Genomic DNA, 11,945 nt, shown 5'->3' with positions numbered 1-11,945 from the left:
GCCTCCCCAGCCATGTGGAATTGTGAGTCCATTAAACCTTTTTCTTTATAAATTACCCAGTCTCGGGTATTTCTTCATAGCAGTATGAAAATGGGCTAATACAGATGACTTCTTGGCAAAGACAGGCCCAAAAAATTTGAGGGAGAAGAGAAAACACATAGAGTGTATGTGTTTGATACTCTCTATGTGTTTGTCTGATCTCTTTCCTTTTTTTTGAGATGGAGTTTCACTCTTGTTGCCCAGGCTGGAGTGCAATGGTGCAATCTTGGCTCACTGCAACCTCCGCCTCCCAGGTTCAAGTGATTCTCCTGCCTCAGCCTCCTGAGTAGCTGGGATCCAGGCGTGCACCACCAAGCCCAGCTAATTTTGTATTTTTAGTAGAGACGGGGTTTCTTCATGTTGGTCAGGCTGGTCTCGAGCTCCCAACCTCAGGTGATCTGCCCACCTCAGCCTCCCAAAGTGCTGGGATTACAGGTTTGAGCCACCACGCCTGGCCTCTCTCCTTTTTTTGTTTTTTTTTTGAAATGGAGTCTCGCTGTCGCCAGGCTGAGTGCAGTGGCGCAATCTCGGCTCACTGCAACCTCCGCCTCCCAGGTTCAAGCGATTCTCCTGCCTCAGCTTCCCAAGTAGCTGGGACTGCAGGCGCATGCCACCATGCCCAGCTAATTTTTGTATTTTTAGTAGAAACGAGGTTTCATCACGTTGGCCAGGATGGTCTCGATTCCTGACCTCATGATCTGCCCGCCTCTTGCCTCCCAAAGTGCTGGGATTACAGGCGTGAGCGACTGTGCCCGGCCTCCTTTCTTAAAGGTAAAACCGTTCTCTAACCTACCCAGTCTCCATAGCATTAGTGCCACAAGAACATTTTACTCTTAAATGACTTGTCTAATTCTTTGCAGATACCAAATATAAAGCCAGAACATTTCTGGGGATATGTATGATGGGCATGTTCCATCCATCACACCAGTCACTTCCAGCTTCATGAACAATCTGTCAGAATCCCATAGAATATTAGAGCTAGAAGAAACTTTAGAAATCTGAAATTGACACACTTGTTTGAAAAATGAAAAAAATTCAAATCCAAAGAAACTTTTCCTAGAATCCATATGGCTGAATCTTGAATCCAGGCTTTCAGATTATTACTTCAAGACTTGTTTCTGGCCAGGCGTGGTGGCTCACGCCTGTAATCCCACCACTTTGGGAGGCCAAGGTGAGCAGATCACGAGGTCAGGATTTTGAGACCAGCCTGGCCAACATGCTGAAACCCTTGCCCTACTAAAACTACAAAAAAATCGGCTGGGCATGGTGGCAGGTGCCCATAATCCCAGCTACTCGGAAGGCTGAGGCAGGAGAATTGCTTTAACCCAGGGGGCAGAGGTTGCGGTGAGCTTGTATCAAGCCACTGCACTCTAGCCTGGGTGACAGAGCAAGACTCCATCTCAAAAAAAAAAAAAAAGACTTGATTCTGCTATAGGATGCTGCTTCCTTTGTTTAATATGCTATAACAGGAAATCAGTAACAGTATTGGTACTCCACAATAACAGGCCTACTAGTATTGAAGTGATGAGATCTGCACTATATCAATGTATTCAGAATTTTAGATCTGGTGACGACTTTAAGAGTAAACAGCTGGGTACCTCTTTAAAGCACATTCAAGAGGCTATCTTATTTAATCGTCATGACACTGCTGAAGTAGATTTGGTGAAGTACGTTCATGTGGTTTATCAAAGCCTTCCCCCTTCCTTCCGCCATTTGAAATCAACTAAGAAATTGACATTGACCTGAGATAGGGAACAAAATACCAGCTCTATCAAATCAGAATTGAGCTTCTTATATTCTTTCCCTTAATTAAATTGAATGTAACCAACCAAAATCACAGGCTTCCCCTGCGAGGACTGAGTCTACCCCTGGATAGTATTCTACACTACTGACCAGAACATACCACTTTGGGCAGACAGATCCAAAGGAACACAGGTGAATTCTTAAACCCCTTAGTGCTGCCCAGTAGAGAAACTAGACCAATTGTCTTCAGTCTTTGGCCATCTAAGCAGATGAATTAAGTCTTTCTCCCACAGGGAGGAAAAAGATGTTGGAAACTGTTTCCTCTGGGCAGCTGTTTTCAAACCTTGCTGAACAGTAAATCACCAGAAAAGCTTTCAAAATATACAGATACAAAGACACCATCCCCAGAGCAATTGAAACTTGATCTCTAAAGATAGAGTCTTGGCATCCATAGTTGTAGAAGCTCTTGTAGGTGACTTGGTTTCCCAGTGAGGGTGATAATCAGTGTTTTGGTGAAAGTCCCTTTATGGTAACTTGAGGTCAATGGAGTAGAGTTTTTCTTAATAGATAAAGAAATGGGACCAAAGTGATGAAGTGACTTGCTCAAGTTCTCTTAGGTGGTGCTGTGGCTAAAATTTATTCATCTGTACCCCCAATTTTTTTAATTGAATGCATACTTCAGACCAGGCACTGACTGCTAATCCAGTGTTTTTTGCTTCTCCCTGTCACTTTTCTTCTGAACTGGAAGTGTTTTGAGGGTATATGATGTTATATTCAAATGGATTGGCCATGTTGAAGCCAGTTGCAGCTAAGGCAGAGTGTTCACCAAATTGTGGAAAACAAAAGCAGCAAACAGATTAACTTGACCAGAAACATTCATGAAACAATGACTTGGTCAAATATTTCAGGTTATAGCCACAGGCAGGAGACAACCTTTCCATGTATGAGGAAACCCTTGTCAAGTTGTACACTGGTTTTATTGATCACAGATAAACACATAGCTAACATCATAAACGACAGTAAACAGCAAGACATTCCTAAGAAAGATAAGATGTAAACATCTGCCTAGAAAATGACACTATAGTTAATCCATAACCATAGATTCCCATGATTCTACAGAAAAGTTCAACTCAACTACAAATAAACACTATGCATAATTTCTACCCTAGTTTCTTTCGGATTTAGTTATGAGGCTATGTAATTATTTTCCTGCTTAAATCTGGATAATAATGCAGTCTTAAGACCTCTGTAAATATATGGAAAGTTTAAATGGAAAAGAAAACTTGTTCATGATGCCATGGGAACTCTATGGAAAAGAACATATTATCGAGATAATTATTATGGGTATTTTCTCCCTATAAATAATGACTGAGTTTAAAATGTAGCTTTGGAAACTTTTAAAGTTGAACTAAAGAAAGATGTGAAATAAGTTTTACTTCTTGAAAATTAAGCTTATTTTATACTAGAAAAGTTCCAAAATTTTAGTATTTTGTGTTAATTTTAATGCCTTTGTAAACCTGACAATGATTTTCACAAGTTCTTTCTAACTTTAAGAGTCTACAATGATCTTGCTGAAAAGCTCCTTTCTATTTGTGTAGGTCTCAAATATTTGTAAATTCTTGTATCATTCACTGCACCTCTTCTAGCCATCTCTATTTAGGTCTATTCATCTTTCCTCCTAAGCCAATGCACATGACGCTAAGGACAGAGTTAGTAGGGTAATGAGAATTTTACCCCTAATCTGCAATTAAAATTCAACACTTTGTAACACTTCCAAGGGTTTGTTGTAGTGGATGACAGATGTCAATGGGTGGTTTTGAAACAATCTTAGTGTTTTATTTCTGCTGGGGGCAGTATCTCATGAAAGATGTGTGTGTAATTGACTAATGGATAAGAATGAATCAGATAATTACTAGATACCTATGGCTTAAGATGTGGCATAACTGTAATTACATTTTAAGCCCTGGCCTGCTATAGGAATTTCTTTTTTTTTTATTTTAAAATAAATTTTAGTATGTATATTTGAGGTTTACAACATGATGTTATGGAATACATAGAGATTGTAAAATGGATACTATAATGAAGCAGTTTAACATATCTATCATCTTACATAGTTACTTTTTTGTGATAAGAGCAGCTAAAATCTTTTTTTAAACTTTTAAGTTCAGGGATATGTGAGCAGGTTTGTTATATACATAAACTCGTGCCACAGGGGTTTGTTGTACAGATTATTTCATCACCCAGGTACTAAGTTTAGTACCCAATAGTTATTTTTTCTGATCCTCTTCCTCCTCCCTTATTCCACCCTCAAATAGGCCCCAGTGTCTGTTCTTCTCCTTTGTGTCCATGTGCTCTCATTGTTTAGCACCCAGTTATAAGTGAGAACATCAGTATTTGGCTTTCTGTTCCTGCGTTAGTTTGCAAAGGATAATGGCCTCCAACTCCATCCATATGCCTGCAAAGGACACGATCTCATTCTTTTTTATGGCTGCATAGTATTCCATGGTATATATGTATCATATTTTCTTTATCCAGTCTTTCATTGATGGGCATTTAAGTTGATTCCATGTCTTTGCTATTGCGAATAGTGCTGCAATGTACATTTGCATACATGTGTCTTTATGGTAGAATGCTTTATGTTCCTCTGAGTATGTACCCAGTAATGGGATTGCTGAGTTAGAGAGTAGTTTTGTTTTTAGCTATTTGAGGAATTGCCACACTGCTTTCCACAATGGTTGAACTAATTTACACTACAACCAATGATGTATAAGTGTTCTTTTTTTCTCCACAACCTCACCAACATCTGTCATTTTTGGACTTTAATATCCATTCTAACTGGTGTCATATGGTATCTTATTGTGGTTTCAATTTGCATTTCACTAATGATCCATACTATTGAGCTTTTTTTCCATATGCTTGTTGGCTATGTGTATGTCTTCTTTTGAAAAGTGTCTGTTCATGTCCTTTGCCCATTTTTAAATGGGGTTGTTTGGGGTTTTTTCCTTGTAAATTTATTTAATTTCTTTATAGATGCTGGATATTAGATCTTTGTCAGATGCATAGTTTGCAGATATTTTCTCCCATTCTGTAGGTTGTTTATTTACTCTGTTGATAGTTTCTTTTACTGTGCAGAAGCTCTTAAGTTTAGTTAGATCCCATTTGTCAATTTTTGCTTTTGCTGCTCTTGCTTTTGCATCTTCGTCATAAAATCTCTGCCCATTCCTAGGTCCAGAATAATATTGCTTATATTGTCTTCCAGGGTTTTTATAGTTTTGGGCTTTACATTTAAGTCTTTAATCCATCTTGGGTTGATTTTTGTATATGGTGTAAGGAAGGGGTTCAGTTTCAGTCTTCTGCCTATGGCTAGCCAGTTACTCCTTCACTGTTTATTGAATAGGGAGTCCTTTCCCCATTGCTTGCTTTTGTCAGCTTTGTTGAAGATCAGATGGTTGTAGGTGTGTGGCCCTATTTCTAGACTCTCTATTCTGTTCCATTGGTCTATGTGTCTGTGTTTGAACCAGTACTATGCTGGTACAAAACCATGTGTAGTCAGGTAGCATGATGCCTCTTGCTTTGTTCTTTTTGTTTAGGATTCCCTTGGCTATTTAGGCTCTTTTCTGGTTCTATATGAATTTTAAAATAATTTTTTTCTAATTCTGTGAAGAATGTCATTGGTAGTTTGATAGGAATAGTGCTGAATCTGTAAATTGTTTTGGACAGTATAGCCATTTTAATGATACTGATTCTTCCTGTCCATGAGCATGGAATGTTTTTTCATTTGTTTGTGTCATCTCTGATTTCTTTGAGCAGTGTTTTGTAGTTCTCATTGTAGAGATCTTTCACTTTCATTTCCCTGGTTAGCTGTATTCCTAGGTATTTTATTCTTTTTGTGGCAATTGTGAATTGGATTGTGTTCCTCATTTTGTTCTCAGCTTGGCTGTTATTAGTATATTGGAATGCTGGTGATTTTTGCACATTGATTTTGTATCCTGAAACTTTGCCAAAGTTGTTTGTCAGCTTAAGGAATTTTGGGGCCAAGACTATGGAGTTTTCTAGATATGGAGTCATGTCATCTTTCAACTAGGGATAGTTTGACTTCCTCTCTTCCTATTTGGATGCCCTTTATTTCTTTCTTTTGCCTGATTGCTCTAGCCAGGAATTTCAATATTATGTTTAATAGGAGTGGTGAGAGAGGGCATCCTTCTTTTGTGCCACTTTTCAAAGGGAATGCTTCCAGCTTTTGCCCTTCAGTATGATGTTGGCTGTGGGTTTGTCATAAATGGCTCTTATTTTGAGGTATGTTCCTTCAATACCTAGTTTGTTGAGAGTTTTTAACATGAAGGGATGTTGAATTTTATGGAAAGCCTTTTCTGCATCTATTGAGATGATCATGTGGTTTTTGTCTGTAGTTATGTTTATGTGATGAATCACATTTATTGATTTGTATATGTTAAACTAACCTTGCATCCCAGGGATAGAGCCTACTTGATAGTGGTGGATTAGCTTTTGCTGCTGGATTTGGTTTGCTGGTATTTTGTTGCGGATTTTTCCACCAATGTTCAACAAGGATATTGGCCTGAAGTTTTCTTTTTTGTGTGTGTCTCTGCCATGTTTTGGTATGAAGATGATGCTGGCTTCATAGAATGAGTTGAGGAGGTGTCTCTCCTCCTCAGTTTTTGGGAAGAGTTTCAGTAGAAGTGGTATCGGCTCTTCTTTGTATATTTGGTAAAAATTGGCTGTGAATCCATCTGGTCCTGGGCCTTTTTTGATTGGTTGGTTATTTGTTACAGATTCAATTTCAGAGCTTGTTATTAGTCTGTTCAGGGATTCAGTTTCTTCCTAGTTCAGTCTTACGAGGCTGTATGTATCTAGGAATTTGTCCATTTCTTCTAGTCTGGAGGAATAGAGGTGTTCATAGTAGTCTCTGATAGTTATTTGTACTTCTGTAGGGTCAGTAGTAATATCCCCCTTTCTAATTTTGTTTAATTGGATCTTCTTCATTAGTCTAGCTAGCAATCTATCTTATTAACTTTTTCAAAAAGTCAGCTCCTAGATTCACTGATCTTTTGAATTTTTTGTGTCTCAATTGTCTTCAGTTCAGCTGTGATTTTACTTATTTATTGTCTTCTGCTAAGCTTGGGGTTGGTTTTCTCTTGCTTCTCTAGTTCTTTAGTTATGATAGGCTGGAATACAGTGGTGTGATCTCAGCTCACTAGAACCTCTGTTTCCCGGGTTCAAGCAATTCTCCTGCCTCAGCCTCCTGAGTAACTGGGATCACAGGCATGCACCACCACGCCTGGCTAATTTTTGTATTTTTAGTAGAGACAGTTTCACCATGTTGGCCAGGCTGGTCTCAAACTCATGACCTCAAGTGATCTGCTGTCTTAGCCTCCCAAAATGCTGGGATTACAAGTATGAGCCACTGCACCCAGCCATCTTTCTAACTTTTTGATGTGGGCATTTAGTGCTATAAATTTCCCTCTTAACACTGCCTTAGCTGTGTCCCAGAGATTCTGGTATGTTGTTTTCTTGTTCTCATTAGTTTCAAAGAACTTCTTGATTTCTGCCTTAATTTAATTGTTTACCCAAAAGTCATTCAGGAGCATGTTGTTTGATTTCAAAGTAATTGTATGGTTTTGAGCAATTTTCTTAGTCTTGAGTTCTATTTTTATTGCATTGTGGTCTGAGAGAGTGGTTGGTGTAATTTTGGGGTTTTTGCACTTGGTGAGAATTGTTTTATGTCCAAGTGTGTGGTTGATGTAGAATGTGTGTTGATGAGAAGAATGTATTTTCTGTTGTTTTTGTATGGACAGTTCTGTAGATGTCCGTGAGGTCCATTTGGTCCAGTGTTGAGTTCAGGTCCTAATTATCTTTGTTCATTTTCTGCTTCAGTGATCTGTCTAATACTGTTAATGGGGCATTGAAGTCTCCCACTATTATTGTGTGGGGGTCTAAGTCTCTTTGAAGGTCTCTAGGAACTTGCTGTATGAATCTGGGTGCTCCTGTGTTGGGTGCATATATATTCAGGAGAGTTAGGTCTTCTTGTTGAATTGAACCCTTTACCATTATGGAATGTCCTCTTTGTCTTTTTTGATCTTTGTTGGTTTAAAGTCTGTTTCGTATGAAGTTAGGATTACAATTCCTATTTTTTTTATTTTTGTTTTTGTTTGCTTGGTAAATTTTTCTCCATCCCTTAATTTTGAGCCTATGGGTGTCATTGCATATAAAATGGGTTTCTTGAAGACAGCATACTATTGTGTCTTGCTTCTTTATCCAGCTTGCCACTCTGTCTCTTTAACTTGGAGCATTTAGTCGATTTACATTCAAAGTTAGTATTGATATGTGTGAATTTGATCCTGTCTTCATGTCATTACCTGTTTATTATGCTGACTTCTTTGTGTGGTTGCTTTATAGTGTCACTGGTCTGTGTACTTAAGAGTGTTTTTATAGTAGCTGGTAATGGTCTTTCCATATTTAGTGCTGCTTTCAGGAGCTCTTTTGTGGGAGGTCTGGTAGTAACAAATTCCCTCAGCATTTGCAATTTCTTATTTCTCCTTTGCTTATGAAGTTTAGTTTGGGCAGACAACAAATTCTTAGTTGGAATTTATTTTCTCTAAGAATGTCGAATATAGGCCCCCAATCTCTTCTGGCTTATAGGGTCTCTGCCAAGAGGTCTGCTGTTAGTTGGATGGGCTTCCCTTTGTAGGTGACCTGGCCTTTCTCTCTAGCTGCCTTTAAATTTTTTTCTTTCATTTCGACCTTGGAGAATCTGATGATTACGTGTCTAGGGGATGATCTTCTTGTGAAGTATCTTACTGAGTTTCTTTGCATTTCCTGAATTTGAATGTTGGCCTCTCTAGCTAGGTTGGGGAAATTCTCTTGGATGATATCCTGAAATATATGTTCCAAATTGGTACCATTCTCCCCGTCTCTTTCAGGGACATCAGTGAGTCATAGATTTGGTCTCTTTACATAATCCCTCATTTCTTGGAGGTTTTGTTTATTCCTTTTCAATATTTTTTCTTTATTCTTGTCTGTCTTCAGAATGACAGTCTTTATAAAAGCTCTGAGATTCTTTCCTTAGCTTGGTTTATTGTGCTGTTAATTACAATTGCATTATGAAGTTCTTGTAGAGTGTTTTTCAGTTCTATCAGGTTGGTTATATTCTTTCTATACTGGGTACTTTGTCTGCCAGCTCTGTATCATTTAATTGTGATTCTTACCTTCCTTAGATTGGGTTTCAACATTCTCCTGAACCTCGATGATCTTCATTCCTATGGATATTCTGAATTCTATTTCTGCCATTTCAGCCATCTCAGCCAGGTAAGAACCCTTGCTGGAGAACAAGTACAGTTGTTTGGAGGAATGAAGGCACTCTGGCTTTTTGAGTTGTCAGAGTTATGGTGCTGGTTTTTTCTTATCTTTGTGGGCTTTTGTTCTTTCAGTCTTTGAAGTTGCTGTCTTTTTTGTCTTTATCCTATTTGGTGACCTTGGGGACCTGATTATAGTATTGTTGGGTTCAGTTGACTGACTTCATTTCTGGAAGATTTCAGGGGGCCAAGCTTCAGCTCAGGACTCCTGGACTGCATGTTCTAACTCTGGGAGACAGGTATTGAGCCCTAGCTTTGTTCTCTGGCTCCTCGAGGTTATGAACCTGCTGTGCTGTAGGGGCCAAGGTGTTCCCAGACTACTGGTCACAATACTCTAATGGGTGATGCCATCCAAAGCACATCATAGCAGGGTGGCAGTGCGATCTGTCCTAATTTGTCTGTGCCAGCTGCAGCAGCAGCAGCAGCATGGTGGGATGCATACTGCATGCTCATCAGCTACAGCAGGGTACTAGTGGGTACTAGGGTGGCAGCCTTCATGGGACTGTGTGCATGTTCCTCTGGTGGTGGTATTAGTACAGTGTTGGGGCACTGGAGGGTGCAGGACTGTGTGAGGTCTCTGTGCACATTCACACCCGCAGCAGTGGCTGCTCAGAGCAGGGGTGGGTTCACTATTCTCCGTGACTAGTTATGTGCCAGTGGCAGTGTTGGCACAGAGGCAGGGCACTTGCAGGGATGGGACTGGCAAGCTCCATGCTCACCACCATCTGACAACAATGGCATTGTGACAGGGGGAGGGGAACAGGGTGCAGTCACACTGGCAGCAGTGACATGGCAAGGTGCACACACCCACACATGCTGGCAGGGAAGGTAAGGCAAAGTCTGCCTTCATACACATACACTGGCACAGTGATGCAGGGGGTGGCTGTGGGCAAGTGCATGCAGTCAAAGTGGCATGGGGGAGGCTGCAGTGGAGGGAGGGCACAGGCAGGCTGGTGCGTGTCCATAGGGGCCACTCTGCTGGAGCACTCTGCTGGTCAGACAAGGTCTGCCAGTCTTCCGGATGTCCTAGTCCCTTGAGGGGAGATGTTCCTCCTGGCTGCGTGTAGTTGGCCATCTTAGAGAGAGAGCCAGGAATTTCTTTCTAGTTCTAAGAAAACATAGAATCAAAGGATTAGCAGCGAGAGCTTGAGAAGTCATCATCACACCACTTTTTGCAAAAGGACAGTTCATCCATCAGGGTAAAAACATATCCTATGTTTAAATAACTCCCAGAAGATTTTTCTTCTTTAGGAATTCTGAAGCTTAACAATGGTCACCGAAGGAAGCATTTTCTTTCTTTTCTTTCTTGCTTTCTTTTTTTTGAGATGTTTGAAACAAGAGTTTCGCTCTTGTTGCCCAGGCTGGAGTGCAATGGTGCGATCTCGGCTCACTGCAACCTCCACCTCCTGGGTTCAAGTGATTCTCCTGCCTCAGCCTCCCAAGTAGCTGGGATTATAGGCATGTGCTGCCAAGCCTGGCTAATTTTGTATTTTTAGTAGAGACAAGTTTTCTCCATGTTGGTCAAGCTGGTCTTGAACTCCTGACCTCAGGTGATCCACCCGCCTCGGCCTCCCAAAGTGCTGGGATTACAGGCATGAGCCACCACGTCTAGCCAAAGGAAGTATTTTCTAAGGCTCTTGTGATTTCTGCTAGCCATATTAGATGTGCAGATAACTTTTAAATTGTTTGTCAGCAGAGAAGCACAGTGACACTAAGACGTGTGCACTACCCATTACATTATTTTTGTACCTTGGTCTGGTGCTAAAATCTTGCTGCTCTCACTTTGTCCCAATCCACAGTTCTTCCCACCACTATAAATGTCAAAGCACACAGGAGTTGTTAGGGACAGACTTCCCCAAGAAAGCTTCTTGGTGCTGCCCACCCTTCCCCCAAGTCTCTTTACATTTCTAAGCCCTTGTCTAGGCGCCACGGTGAAGCCAGCAGACTTCACTTATCAGACCTTGCTGCAATAAGCAAACCGCAATTACAAACCATCTGGACCACACAGCAGGAGGTCGTGGGAAGCATAAACAAACTACCTACACCCTCCTGTAATAAACCTCACAAGGTGATATGTGGCAAAATTAACCCCATTGAATCCTTTCTTGAAATTCTTTAACATAGTTCCTAACAAGGTAGGCTTACTTTGTGTTTTACTCATTTTCCTCAGGAGACAAAACAACACTTATCACAAAGAGGGAAGGGAAAAAGGGGCAAAAAGTCACTCACTCACCAAGCAATTCACACTAAAACCAAAGTATGGATAAGGAGTTACTTATTCATCAAGCAATTTGAGCCAAGTCAGAACCAAAATCAAAGCCAAAACAGTTCAAAACCAAAAGTCAACACTGAAATCTAAACCAAAACAGTGCAAATGTAGTCAAAATCAAAACCAAAACCAAGATGCCAATAAAGGCACGCCATGGGTGATCAGGCCACACTTCCACTCAGATGGAGTGGGCAAGTTCCAAGACCGGTCTTACCGTGTTCCAGATGTCCAGACTCCAAGCGCCAATTCCTTCCCGGTGTTCAGCCGCTGCATTAATCCTCCGCAGGGGCCTACTGTGCACTGCTCTGGAGGCGTTCCACTGGGGCAGTTGCCTACCGGGAAGCGCTCTCAGGATTCGCATCGCTAAAGCTGGCCAGAGTGCCCCACAGGGATGCCCCACTGGGCAGGCCTAAGCCGCCTAAGGGGCTGCCTCGACCATCCACTTATCACCTTGCTTCCAGGTCAGGGAACCAAGAAATGTAGCAGGACAAGCCACAGACAAAATCCCTCAGACACCGAGTTGA

This window comes from Pongo pygmaeus, chromosome 2 (genome assembly GCF_028885625.2).
Source record: "Pongo pygmaeus isolate AG05252 chromosome 2, NHGRI_mPonPyg2-v2.0_pri, whole genome shotgun sequence".
In the NCBI taxonomy this organism is placed as follows: Eukaryota; Metazoa; Chordata; class Mammalia; order Primates; family Hominidae; genus Pongo; species Pongo pygmaeus.
Note: the sequence above shows the minus strand (reverse complement) of the source record.